Source organism: Sceloporus undulatus, chromosome 4 (genome assembly GCF_019175285.1).
Source record: "Sceloporus undulatus isolate JIND9_A2432 ecotype Alabama chromosome 4, SceUnd_v1.1, whole genome shotgun sequence".
NCBI classification, from domain to species: Eukaryota; Metazoa; Chordata; class Lepidosauria; order Squamata; family Phrynosomatidae; genus Sceloporus; species Sceloporus undulatus.
In genome coordinates this window covers 39,349,541-39,364,173 of record NC_056525.1, presented here as the reverse complement: position 1 = coordinate 39,364,173, position 14,633 = coordinate 39,349,541, and the positions used below count along the sequence as shown (strand labels likewise).

The 14,633-nt window shown below is 43.2% G+C and overlaps 1 protein-coding gene across 3 annotated transcripts in view; it reads left to right on the top strand.

Annotated features, from left to right (window-relative positions):
- Positions 1-14,633, top strand: part of LOC121929698 (agouti signaling protein) — a 76,247-nt gene that overhangs the window by 44,194 nt on the left and 17,420 nt on the right. For all 3 annotated transcript variants that reach the window (XM_042465535.1, XM_042465533.1, XM_042465534.1), the window contains exon 2: positions 13,842-13,911. The gene's annotated coding sequence lies outside the window, so the exon portion shown is untranslated. The remainder of the gene's footprint in view (positions 1-13,841; positions 13,912-14,633) is intronic.

Sequence of the window (14,633 nt, the reverse complement as noted above, 5' to 3'; positions counted from 1 at the left end):
CTTCATTGGCTCCCCTTCCCCTTCCGCATCCGGTACAAGCTTTTGTTATTGACTTTCAAAGCCCTCCATGGATTGGGCCCCCCTTACTTATCTGACCTTCTTTCTCCTTACGTTCCTACTCGCACCCTCCGCTCTGGTAGTCAAGGTCTCCTATCCCAGTGTAGGATTATCACTGCCCACTCTTGAATTCGTCCCTTCTCACTTGCTGCACCTTACTCCTGGAACCTTCTTCCCCCACATGCACACCTCATCACTTCTCTACCCAGTTTCAAAACTGAGTTAAAGACTATATTGTTTAGAGAAGCGTTCCCAGGGGCAAGCCCCTCTCTGACCCAGGATGCTTCCTTTTAACCATCCATTAAGAAGCCAAGCCTTTCCTCCAGTCCATCTGCCTTGGTCCAGGCCTCTGAGGTGGAGAAAAACTGCTGGACCTGATCCCCTTCCCCACAACCATTCCTTCTCCTTTTGTGTCATGTCTTTTTAGATTGTAAGCCTGAGGGCTGGGAACCGTCTAACTAAAAGATTGTATGTACAGCACTGTGTAAATTTACAGTGCTTTATAAATAAAAGTTAATAATCATCATCATCATCATCATCATCTATCTGTAACAGATCCATATTCAGAATCACTATGTCATCACAATCATGATACTACTGTCACAATTGTAAATGCCTCCCTTCAAGCCTACTTTACTAGGCAGTCATACCTAGAGAAGGTCTCCTCTGCTGGGATTTGGGACACAAGGTTGATGGTGTCTTCACTCTCACTCCCACCAGGCAGTGAGGCTTTGACAATAGAAGCCTGACCCTTATCATGTTTCTGTGTTGCAGCCTCACTGGTCGGCAGGGACAGGGGGAAAGTTATTCACTCATTCTCCAATTGCCAGCAGAGCAGACCTCCTTTTCTTAGTGCAGCTGATGTACAATAAAGTAGGTTTGGGGGTTCAGGCAGGGACATGCTATTTAGTTGTGCCTCCATAACTGAGTAGCCCTTGTAGAATTCCAGCCAACGACTTTAAGGCGGGCAGCTGTGACCACATAACACCCATCTTAAAATTGCTTCACTGGCTGCCTATTATTTTCTAGGCGCAGTACAAGGTGTTGGTAATAACCTTTAAATTCCTACATGGCTTGGGTCCAACCTATTTACGGGATCACCTCCTTCCGTATAATCCACCCTGCACCCTTAGGTCCTCTAGGAAGAATTTATTGCAGCCTAGAAAGACCAGGTTGACTGTTACCCAGAGGACCTTTGCTTCATCTGCTCCCAGATTATGGAAGGATCTGCCAGAGGAGATCCATCATATTACCAGCTTGGAGTCAAGACGGATCTCTTTCACCAGGTTTTTTCTGAATAACAACTCGGCCTCCAATTGCATTGAATCCACCATCTCTCTCAATACTCTGCAGCCCCACTCATCCGTCTCTGACTATTTTATTGTATTGTTTTTAATGATTATTGTGTTTAATAATGTTTTAGTGGAGGGAGGGAACAATTGGGATATTGGCTATTTTATATCTTCCTTTTGAGTTGTAAGCTGCCTTGATTGTCTACTGACAGAGAGATGGGGTAAAAATAAAGCTTTTATTATTATTTTATTATTTTTCCCCAGAATCATACTGTCCCCAAGACAAATTAAACTTACTAGGAATAGCAGTAGCTATGCTCTGATACGCAGCATCACAAGCTTGATTTATATACTAGAGACAGATAGTTTTCCTACATTCTGATGAGAAATTATTGCCAGTATCTTAAATCTGAATCCAGCTAGCATGGATATTTCAGAAGTCAACAGCCTGGGCAACGTTCAAAGAAGACTGGATAAATTCATGGAAGACAGAACTTATGATAGCTACATGACCAAACAAAACTTCTCTACTCAAAGGAAGAATACTGGTTGCTGTGGAGCAGTACAGTAGTAGGAAAGGGTTGTTGCACTCATCCTGCTTATGGATTTCCTCAATGCTGGTGAGCATTGACTAGATGTAGCTTTGGTCAATTCAGTAAGATTTTTATCCAGTTGTTATGAAAAAGTCTGTCTTACAGAGTCTTATGGCAATATGGCCTCTTTGCTCTCATGCTGGGTAGGATCAACTGATTTAAATTACAACACAGGAAATTTTGACTAAACATTAGGATGGACATGCTGATGGTAAGGGCTGTTTTACAACTGAGCAAGCTGAGACAGAAAAATTAGTGGAAGTGGGTTAATGAGTTGAGTTCATCCTTATTAAGCTTAAAAATCTGATTGAATTTCATTTAATTTACAAAGGGAGGCTGAACTATTGTTTATGTCAGAATGCCATTTAAATTTAAGTTAAATGTCTGCAATAAAAGCCTTAGCCAATGAAGTTAACAAATGTCATCCATGATTTCACCCCAACCTCCACCCCACCCCAAGCCTACCTTAACAGCCATTAGCCAGACTGGGTAAAGGAGTTCTGTTCAGCTGCCACGAGGTGCAAAGAGGATGAGATTTCCAACCCCTTCCTGCCAGTGAACAAACCTGCAACAAGGAATTGTGGCAGGGCTCCTACTGGCAGGTGAGGGATAGAAATATCATTATTGCACTCTGATTGGCACCTGAACAGACCTCCTAAACCCAATCTGGCTACTGACTGCTAAAATGTGCTTGGGAGGCTGGGCCAGGAGATATTATTTACTTTACTACTTAGCTATACATATGTAATACTGTTACACATATATTATAATGTTAATATTCAAAGATATAACTGTGATAGTCTGTAGGATCAGTATGTAGAGAGATCTTGTAGCACCTTTCCATCACCAAATGCATCTGAGGAGGTAGACTTAAGTCTAGGAAAGCTCATGCCGCCTACTTCTTTCTTTCAGTTAGTCTCAAAGGTGCTACAAGATCTCCCTACGTACCAAATTTTAATATATATCCAAGGCAATACAAGCCTCCATAGGCTGCCATCTGGTGTTGGGAAAATATTATTGCTGATATTCTACACTGGCTACCTTTTCATATGCATCTGAGCCTTTGCCTGCACTGCCCGGGATACTACAACCTGCCCTCTTTACACTGGTCTCTGTTCCTGCTCTGTAGTGGCTGTCTTCATAAGTGTCCCACTGGATCACCCAGTGCATTGGTCACTCACTTCTGAGGTCAGAACAAGGCAGCCAGTGACAAGCACAAGGATGGATACCTTGTTCTGACCTCAAAATGAGCAAACCACGGAAGCAGATGACATGCCAGGTGGTCCAGGAGAACATCTGTGCATCCAGCTGTGGCAGCATGGGAATGGAGGGCTCCAGATTTCTCTGCAAGATAAAGAATAACAGGTACTTCTTTTACTCCATTTTTAAAAGCGTGTTATACCCCAATTCTGCTGTGAAACATGGTGGATGTCGGCTGGACTGCACACACCAAAACTGGGGTTTGGGCCATGCATCATCAGAACAGAATAGTAGAATAGGGGAGAAACGGGCCTTTTGGCCCATGTAAACAAGGCCTTAGTAGCCAGTGCAGTATAACACTGGATGGCAGTGTATGGAGTCTCATATTATCTTGGAAATATAGAGATAACAGTATTAAACTGAAGATACTGAAAGGCCAATGCTAAAACATTAGGCATGTTTTCTGTGGTAACTTCCCATTATAAAATGGCACTGAAGTGCCAGAAATGAAGCTGGGTTAATAAGGATAACAGAATCTTGCACTTTTTAATTTGCTTTTTCTAAAGCGAATCCTAACATGGATGAATGTAATTCACATCATTTTCTTCTATCTTCATGCATAAATCTATTCTATCCCATTTCTGCATTATTCTGTGAATCCACCCAAAGAAGCACCTTTAAATGCATAACCAACTACAAACGTTAAACATATTTTCTCCATAAACACATCTTTGTAAAAAAAATTCTCTCACAATACATATTTTAAATCTGTTTTGATATCCTGAGCTGAAGACTATGGCCAAGATCCTTGTGAAAATTGGCATAGTGTATCACTGTGCTAGATAAACACCATGGTATTATAAGTGACCTAAGGCATCCAGAATGGTAGGGGTAGAGCAGAAGAAATTGTGTTCATGCATTTTCCAGAACAATGTGGATTGTTGCATAATCAAGGAAGGCATTTAGGTTACAAGGTCATGAAGACCTCCTTACATAAGCTATTAAAAAGTCGAACCATCTGCATAGCTAGCTGGTTGCACAAGCATATGTTACAAACAAAAATGTCTAATTGAGGACGGAGCAGGCTTGATTTCTACTACTCCAGAGACAATGGAGATTATTGCATTAGCTTTGCTGCCAGGATAGACCCAGGATGTAACTTTCTTAAGGCAGAACTTATCTCTTTCATTTATCACCAGGCAGTATGCAGCCCATATGCAACCTGGGCTTCTCCGGCTTGTCCTGCATCTTTTCAAGAATGGTAAAATCCCATTCTTGAAAAGCTTCAAGAAAAGCCTGGGTTGCATATGGGCTGTATACTCCTTAATGATGGGTGAATGCGATAAGATCCAGCTTAAGAAAGTTGCATCTGAGTCTATCCTGGCAGCAAAGCTAATCATTCATAAAACAAATCATTCATATAGATGTTAAGAAGAGTAGGTGCCAGTAAGCATCCCTGTTTCACTCCCCAAGTTGTTATAAAAGCTTCTGTCAGGGAACCATTTAAGCCAACTCTAACCTGCATTTCTGTGTGGCTATATAGTTCCCGTATGTTAATTTTGATGTTAGATTGAAAGGATGAAGCTAAAATTTGTTTAAAAGGTGAACTGCATGTCTTGGAGACTTCCAGCCCATGTTCAAAGAAAAGATAGTTGAAGGAGTTTTGAGGTCTCAAATGTTGCAAACCAGCCTAGGGGTGCACATTGTCCACCTTATCAGACAGGCAGTACAAGCATTAGTTTCACCCAAAAGCAAACATCATGTACACCCAAGCTAGTTTGTGCAATTTTTCACATCATTTCACTAGGTGAATTAATAGAATCATAGAATTGTAGAACTAGAAGAGACCACAAGGGCCATCCAGTCCAACCCCATGCCATGCAGGAACTCTCAATCAAAGCATACCCGACATATGGCCATCCAGCCTCTGTTTAAAGACCTCCAAAGGAGACTCCACCACTCTCCAAGGAAGTGTGTTCCTCTGTCAAACAGCCCTTATTGTCAGGAAGTTCCTCCTATTGTTGAGGTGGAATCTCTTTTCCTGTAGCTTGTACCCATTGTTCCGGGTCCTGTTCTCCAGAACAGCAGAAAACAAGCTTGCTCCCTCTTTAATATGTGATCCCTTATTTAAAGAAAGCTATCATATCACCTCTTAACCTTCTCTTCTCCAGGCTAAACACCCTCGGCTCCCTAAGTTATTCCTCACAGGGCATGGTTTCCAGACCCTTCACCATTTTAGTCTCGCTCCTTTGAACACAGAGAACCAAAATGGAAACAGAGAATCAAACTTTCCTTTTGAGAGGACTGGTCTAGAAATCCTCTGCCAGCAGTTATTTAGAATTAGGCTTCTAGCTTCACTCTCCAGTGACCCACAAAAGTGGCTCACAGTTTAAAAGTTTAAGAACTCACCCAACCAAAATTGGCAGAGAGAAACAGACTTTCCTTTTGAGAGGAATTCTAACTTTTGAAAGGAATTCTAACTTGATTTTTTTCCTTCTAGCTGATACATGCACCCCACGGTTTGCAGACATCAATAAATATTTATAGGCCCTTGGTATCTAGCCACTTGGGTTTGACTCCAGGACCCTCTGTGGATACCAAAACCCATGGGTGCTCAAGTCCCATTAAATACAGTGGTGTAGTAAAATGGTGTCCCTTGTATAAAGTGGCAAAATCAATGTTTGCTTTTTGGAATTTTATCTTTTTTTAATTTTTTCAAGCTTTGGATAAAGAATCTGTGGATATGGAGAGTCGACTGTATATCTTCCAGGAACTGGTCCTCATAAGTATATGAAAAGTAGTTATCTTTTTGGTTGATGCAGCACAGGGATTGTCAGACTGGCCTGAAGAGTCATGAGTTTTTGCAGTCTAGCTGCTTCATTTTTGCTGAGTTTTGCCAGTTGTTGTCTCCTCTAAAGGTGTTTTTAAAAACTGAGGCATGGTTTGATGGGGTGATCCTATTGTCTGAAGGCATTTTTTCCTCCTTGTTGCCTTCCTTTTTTTTCTTAGATTTACATTGTTATAGTGCAAAAGTGCCATTTCCCCAGTACACTATAACTCTTAAGAAAAATTTTCTTTAACCAAAAAAATGGGAAAGGACAAACCGCCATAAGGGACATCCTCAGGACGTCCTAGGTTTAAAAAGGGGTGTCACTTCTTGACGCCCCCAAGCCTAATACCTCCTGAGGACATACAAGATGGTGGCACCCCATCTACATGGGGGCCGCCATGATGGCATCACGAACACGCCGCCTCCAAACGAGGTGGCACGGATGTGACGCCGTCGCGCCATGTGAGGGTGGTTAGTGCGCCCTTTCGTTGGAGTAGGAAGGAGCTCCGAAACTGAAATGGAGCTCCTTCCTGGTCTTGCGTCGCTGGGCACAGCCTTTAGATGGCTGCGCCCAGCAACGCAAGGGAGAAAGGGGCCAAGTGGCCCCTTCCTCCTCCTCCCCGCCACCAAGCCCCAAGGACACCCCTTTCCAGGCCTCGGGGAAGTGGCCTTTTGCCGCTTCCCTGTGGCCTGGAAAGTGGCGGATTGGGGCCTCAGCAGCCAGAGCAGCAGCCACTGAGGCCCCGATCTGGTGGAAAAAGGGTTGGGTGCAGGCCACCGCTTTTCGGCGGTCTGTAACGCGCCCATGTCTCAGAATCAAAAAGAAACCCACTCAAGGTTGGAAATAAAATGTTGCAGCAGGTGCCAGGAGATTCTAGAAAATAGTGTAGGACAACAGAAATATTGTTTGAAAATTTTTGAAAATCCCAAGAACTAGAGTAACAAATACTGCAAACTCCAAACACATTTGCCCCATCTGGTGGAGTCTACAGTAACATTCCCATAACATGCCTGCACTTATCACCATCATATATCATGGAGACCAATATTTGGCCAAAATCCTGTATGATACTTTTGTACTATGTAGCACATGACTACAGAACTATGTTATGAATCCCAGCCCACTCGCCCACCCCCATTTCCACTTACCAGGCGGCAGCCACTGATCAATGCGGATCTGGTCAGAGAGTGGAGGGCTGCCAATTCCACACCCTCCCATGTGCGATCTCTAACAAGACAGGCAGAAACAAGACCCTTGTTACAGTTCCACCTTGTGTTGGAGATCACTCAGGAGAGAAGAAGCCACCTGCATCCTGAGCAACAGGGAACAGACCTCCTTCAATCGCACCAGCTGCTTCCCAGTAAGGTCAAATTGGGGGACTTTTGTGGTCCCTAAAGAAGGGCGTACATAGGGATATTGATTATGTAACAGTCAAACATTCATAACTGTGATACAAGATTTGGGCCAGATAAATTTAAAGAATATATTCATGAATACCAACCTCCTAGGCTGTGATAGACATAGAGAAGAGTCTGCTTGGCAATAATGCCAAGGGATGTTATACTATTTAATACTGTCTTAAGGGGGGGAGGGATAAAGTGTTTTTAATTGTCATATTTTATATTTTACTGTTGTTAACCACCCGGATTGGTTTGCCAGAGGGCGGTATACAAATTATTATTATTATTATTATTATTATTATTATTATTAATGCTCCACTGTTAAATGATTCTCCCTTTCTGTTGGGCCTCAGTGCTGGCACATTTCAGACACTTTTTGAAAAGCTCTATATTCACCTTGTTTTTAGAGATGTTTGGAACTCTCATGTTGTATGAGTGTTTTTTGCTGGACCGGTGTTTGTTTTTTAATGATCATGCTGTAAATTGCTTCAGGTTTTATGAAACTGAGAAGTGATATAGAAATATGTCATCATAATCGACAAAGTATTTGTGAATAGGCTGAGAATGAAAGCCCTGAACCATCTGGATTATATTTCATGAGCAAGGCTGGTAATTCCAGCACTGCAAGTGTTTCGGGGGGAAGTAGTTGCTCAAATACAATATGGTATTTGAAATTTGGGGAGTAAGTCCAAACAATAAACCTGAATGAGCTGGAGCTCTGTCAGAACAAGTTTTGGAGGTACTTGTTGGCAAATTGACTCCAGCTGCATTCCTCAGGACAGAGACAGATAGGGTATCTGTAAAAGCTAGGGCTGAGGTGGCTGGCATCCCTTTCATATTATAAGAGGGTCTTGGACATGACAAAAGACACATCTCTAAGCTTTATTTAGGAAAACAATGAAAGATGACTGGGCTAAGCTAGTTCAAGACTTATTAACCACTAAAACCCTTTCAACAGATTTTTTATATATTTCCCTGAGTTAAAAAACAAGCTAATAACTTGCATAATGATCAGGACTTAGTTTCAAATAAATCTTCAGTTCATATCATCTGTTGAAATCAAATCACATAAGAGTTCAGTACTTACAAATGCTTATCTTTGCTCCTCTGAGAACTACATTTACAGATCTACGCATCCAAACTATGCTGATGTCTATCTTTGATGGCAGATATAGAAATGTTCTAAGAAACTTAAGGCTTTGCTTTTGTGGCACGGAAGTTTCACACTATCTATTGCCAGTGTTATCAAAACCCAGGAAGAGATTCTTGGGACAGATTTTGGCTTTGTTACAGGGTGAGAACTCTTATGTGAAAGTATGATGGTTACTATCAGACTGTAATCCATATGTTACACATAAAACAGCCCTATTTGCTAAAGATGCTAAAGGTATTCATGCTAGTTATTTAAAAGGCATTGCTATACACTGTGCAGGGGATTCATTAATCTGATTTTTTATAGATGTATATGCATATGTATGCGTGTATTTTTAAACTGGATTTTTCGGATTTGTAATGGTTTTAGTCAAATACAATAAATAGCTGACTGAATGATATTCCAGAAGTGTAAACACTTGGGCGTTTATCAGATGAGGGTTCTGCAGGGGCTTCTGCAGATTGGGCCATTCGGATTGACGTGATAACAAAAATTTATTTTCATACCTGGTCACTGTTACGTGACCCTTCCGGACTGAATTGAAGGAAGTCACGTGATGCGGATTCAGGGAAAGCGGAGTGAGTGCAAATGGTAGTTCCACACCGGTGCAGACCATGGGGGATTCAATGATTCGAATTGGGACCCTTGCGCATGCCCAGTGGGGCCCTGAAGGCATCCTGAACCTTTGCACTTCCAGGGGCAAGAAGTGAGCCTGCCTCCACTTTCATGCAAATGTTAGCCTCACGTCAATGACAGCTGCCCCTTTTTTCCCATCCCTGGCAGCAAAATTCAAAGGATCTTCCATGTCAGAGCCCCATCCTCCTGTCATTCAGTTGCCTTCTCTTAGGTTGCATCCACATTGGAGAGATAATTCAGTTTAACTCCAGTGTAACTGTCCTGGCTCAATGCTATGGAATTCTGGGAGTTCTCTCCTTCCCTTTGTAGCAGTTGCCATTCCCTCCCCTTCATCCGAGGAAGAGGAGAGGAAAGAGCCGAAGGAGGAATGCAAAAGAGGGAAATCTGACACAGTGGAAAGGACTGCTTTAGGTTGTGGCCGGCTCTCCTTCGTTGGAGGTTTTAAAAGGGGGTGACTGGCAGGGGTCATTTCAGGGCAGGTCAGGGGAGCACAGCAAAGCAGGGACCTTTCCCTTTGGTTTTTATTTTTAAAAAATTATTTTTCTCTGGCAATGCAATATTTTTTGCCATGGATAGATCTATATTTAGATGGAATGTGGCTAGCTGCTTGGAATGAATTGCTGCAATGCAATCCGAAGGAATGTTTCAATCCGAAGGGATGTTGCAATCCGAAGGTTAAAAATGTTTCTCTGTCCAATTTGGCATATTGTCAAACTGATACAGTTTTTGCTATTGTCTCTAAGGAAATTGGGGGGGAGCCAAGGGAAAGGAAAAAAAATGCATCCTTTTCTGGCATTCCGAGGTGAGGAATTATTATTATTATTGTTATTATTACAATTATTATTACCTGTGTATGAGGCATTCTGGGGTGGCAAGGGAGTGGGATACAGGGTACAGAGATGGCACTAGCTTGCATTTTGGGATTGAACATGGGGCCAAGGGCAGACCCAAATGACCACAACACAAGCACACACACACCAGAGATTTTTAATCTGATGACAGAATCTGCGTATTCTGGCGTCTGGATCTAAAAAAAGGAGGGGGATGCCCCAATGAGTGCTGCAAACGTCACCTCCTGGAACTTAAGAGCCTTTATTGTTGTTGTTGTTGTTGTTGTTGTTGTTGTTGTTGTTGTTGTTATATGCCTGTGCTGCATTTCCCTTTTATTCCCAATTGGTTCCATGGGTCTACTTTAGTTGAAACTGACAGGTCACACTCTCTCAGCCTCAGTGATCTGTCAGCAGGAGGAAAGGGGTCAGGTCAGGACAGGCCAAAGGCAGGGCAGGAACGGAGCTCCTATCAAGCACCTTCCCCCCTCCTCTGTGTGTGTGTGTGTGTATGTATGTATGAGTGTGTGTGTATGTGAAATAGATGAGAATGACAGGAGGATAGATGTAGATATAGATGTGGCTGAAATGTGTGTGTGTGTGTGTGAGAGAGAGAGAGAGAGAGAGAGAGAGAGACAAAGGCAGGCAGGCAGGCAGGGAGAAAGCACTCGCTGGCCGGCTCCAGTGGAGAAGGAGAGGGAAGGAGAGAGAGAGCCCTGATGGAGCCATGATCGCTCCCCAGCCCCGGCGGAAGCAAATGGGGCAACTTGCAGCAGGGCATCATGGGAGATTTGCAACCCGGGGGTCTTTGCAATGGTGGTCAGGAGAACAAGCAAACTGGAATTCCACACCAGACCAATTCACACTGAGATCGTACAGAGCCCCAATACGGTTCCCGTCAATCCCCTTATTTAGCGGATTCGCCAAAATGCTCCAAAATGATCAGCCAGTTCGGAAGTCCAGCGGAAGCCCCACAGATGGGGCTCCCATTGAAATCAACGAGGTATGGAAATACATTCTAGATAACACGTCATTTCAAATTGCCCAATTCGCTGAAGCCCCAGATCTGGGCTGCAGAAACCCTGTCTGATAAACGCCTTGGCTACAATACATGCAGAAGAGACCCAAAATGCATCTAATTGTTTCCTGCTCTGCATTCATTTGAAGTCTGAGACCAAGGATGGATAACTTCTGGCCCTCCAGATGTGTGCATAGAGCACATAAAAACTCTTATTATCCCTGCTCATTGGCCATGCTGGCTGGGGTGGGTAGAAGTTGTAATCCAACAACATCGGCAAAGTCACAGGTTGCCCTGGGTTATCAAGTATTCCTCAAATTCACCTAGAGATTTTTGTTGATGTTGTGTACCTTCAAGTCATTTCCAAGTTATGGAGACTCTAAGATGAGTCTTCAGAAGGATACTGCTATTGCCATCCCTTAAGACTGAAAGTCTGATTTGCCCAAGGTCACCCAGTGGATTTACATGGCTGAGACAGGATTCAAACCCTAGTCTCCAGAGTCATAGTCCAACACTCAAACCACTATACCACCCTGGATCTCTAGAGATTATGAAAGGGGGTATATTTAGATGTTATTCCCAGTGAATGTTGCATTCCTCTCTCTAATACAAGGCTGGCAACATGCAAACAACAGTATAGGAGAGGAGAAGAAATGTGTGAGAATCTTTGGCAAGACTAGGAACAGAACAGGAAGAACTTGAGAACAGTATAGCAACACCTGTTTTAGCGCTCTACATGGGGCTATCCTTGTACCTAGTCTGGAAACTTCAATTAGTCCAAAACATGGCAGCCAGATTAGTCACCAAGAGATCTAGAAGTGACCATATAACACCAATTTTAAAATCTCTTCATTGGCTGCCCATTAGTTTCCAGGCACAATACAAGGTGTTGGTGATGACCTTTAAAGCCCTTTATGGCCTGGGTCCAACCTACCTGCAGGATTACTTTCTTCCATACAATCTGCCCCACACACTTAGGTCCTCTGGGGGAAATTTACTGCAGCCAACAAAGACTAGGTTGGTTGCAGTTACCCAGAGGGCTTTTTCATCTGCCGCTCCCAAACTGTGGAATGGCCTGACAGAGAAGATCCAACATATTACCTATATTGACGGCTTCAAAAAGCTGTCAAGATGGAACTTTTCTGACAGGCCTTCCCTGATTAATTTCACTCAGTCACCCCCTCTGATATAGACCATCCTAGTGACTACCCCATGTTGTAATTATTATATTGATTTGTTTTAAGGAGGTACAGGATAGTGGGATTTATTTTATTGCATTGTATGGATTTTATTGTTGTAAGCCGCCTCAATCTTATTGGAGAGGCAGGGTAGAAATAAATGTTGTTGTTGTTGTTGTTGTTGTGTGCCTTCAAGTTATTTCCAGTTTATGGCAACACTAAGGTGAACCTATCATAGGGTTTTCTGGGGCTGAGTGTGTATGACTCACCCAAGGTCACATAGGAAGTTTCTATGGCTATGCTTACAACCTCAGGAGGAAAGATGAACAGAGCATTGACAGGTAACAGAAGAAATACCAACACTCTGTTGGAGTATGAGGAAGTAGAACCTTTATTGGTACGTCCATAAAGATCTGTCATTGCATAGGGCAGCAGATCCAGGAATCAGATGAACTGCATGCCAACTGGTGTAAAAACCTGACTCTTGGGGGGAACCATAGAATGGTAGGAAATGAGGATCCACACAAAAAAGTTGCCTCCTCATCCCACTGCCATTTGGAAGTTGGGCAGGTCTAAGAGCCTCCAAGCTGAGTGTGTCCTCAAAGCATTGACCTCAAGATGACCCTTAAAATGGAGGTGATCAGCATGCAGGCCAGATGCCAAAACTGTCACAAGAAATAGCTGGGAAATCAGCCATTTCTTGCCAGCGTACTCTAGGTACAATCAAACTTAAAGCCTCATGGAGATGCATATCCTGGCTCCTAGTTCAATAGATAAATGCTGTGGTGGTGGTGTGCCTTCAGATTGTTTCTGACTTATGGCAACCTTAAGGAGATCCTATCACAAGGTTTTTCGGGGCTGGAAGTGTGTGACTTGCCCAGGGTCACCCAATGGGTTCCATAGCCAAGTGAGGAATCAAATCCCAATCTCCAGAGTTGTAGTCCAGCCCTTTCAGTCTGTTTTAAACCATTTTCTAAATGCTTCAAGCCATTGATCTTGCTAAGCTGAATTGTGCAGTTTTATGGTTTATGCTAAAGTGATTTCAGCTAGTGCTGAATTACTTTAAGTAAGCCTGAAACAGAGATCTGCTACAATAATATTTGAATGAATATTAGTTTAACCAGTTCACGTTTTCTAACCCAGGCAAAATCTCAAGGGGAGCTATCAGCTGGACCAAACTGTGTTCCATGTTAATATATAGCATTTTGACAGGGAATTTTCCTGAAAAAGCCAAAGTTTGCTAAGATAAGATGAACTTGCATAAAAGTGGAATGTTAATCAAATTTAGTTCATAAATGTGCATTCTAAAGCAAAAAAAATCACAGAAATCTAAAGTTGTTTGGGAAGGTGTCCAAAGCAGTTGATGAACTAGGTCCAAAACAGAAATAATCTCAAAAGTGCTACAAGATCCCTTTGCATACTAATCCAAACTAACATGACTGAGGGCCGGAACTGATGGCCCAAATACATGGAGTCCCCCCCCCCCATCAAGTACCATGCAGAAATATAGTAAAACTAATTTTGGTGTCAAAAGTGGATTTGTGTTGGATTTACTTTTGTTCTGGAAAGCTTTGCAGGAACATTTCACTAGCTTAGCCAGTATAAATGAACAGCCATTTTTCATTGTAATAATAATTCTCCTCTTTCACCTGGCAGCCTTTCCTTCTTTGACCTCATACTGATGTAAGTGGCTGGATTTGTTACACACAGGACAGAACAAGAAAAGGTTGGTCTTTTTTTTTTTTTAAAGGGAAAATTAATTCAGCAGTTTTATGGGGTCTTTTATGAGCTGTTCTCCATTGTAGTGAGAGGGTGGACCTTATCACACATGGGGGGGGGGGTGCAGCTCAGATCCGCAGTCACTCTTGTTCTAGCAATGCATAGCGTGATGTTTTTCCACACCAGATCCAGAGTCACTCCTCTCTAGCAATGCGGATTGAGGTTAAAACGTCATGGTTTTCCACACCTGATTGCCTTTCTGTTCTCCTTCCGAAGTGAGGGGCAAGCGAAGTCAGTTCAATTCCAAGCAAGTCACATGATGCAGATTCAAGCAAAGGGGAGTGAGAGCACATTGTATTACCACACCAGAGCATACTTTGAGGGTTCAACGATTCAAATCGGCACCCTTGCACATGCTCAGTGGGGCTCTGGATGCTGTCCTCCTTCCCTGCCCCTTCCTTAGCTGTCATCCTTCATCAGGGTCTAGGAGCAGTCAGGGGATGATGGGATAGGTCGCTGGGGGACCCTAGGGCCAAGATTGGGATGCAGGAGCAGTAAGGGGATGATGGGATAGGTCTCTGGGGGTCCCTGGGGCCAGGATCGGGATGCAGGAGCAGTCAGGGGATGATGGGATTGGTGGGAGGCTGAAGGAGGGGAGCAGATCAGGGTCTAGGAGAAGGCAGGGGATGATGGGATTGGTGGGAGGCTGAAGGAGGGGAGCAGATCGGG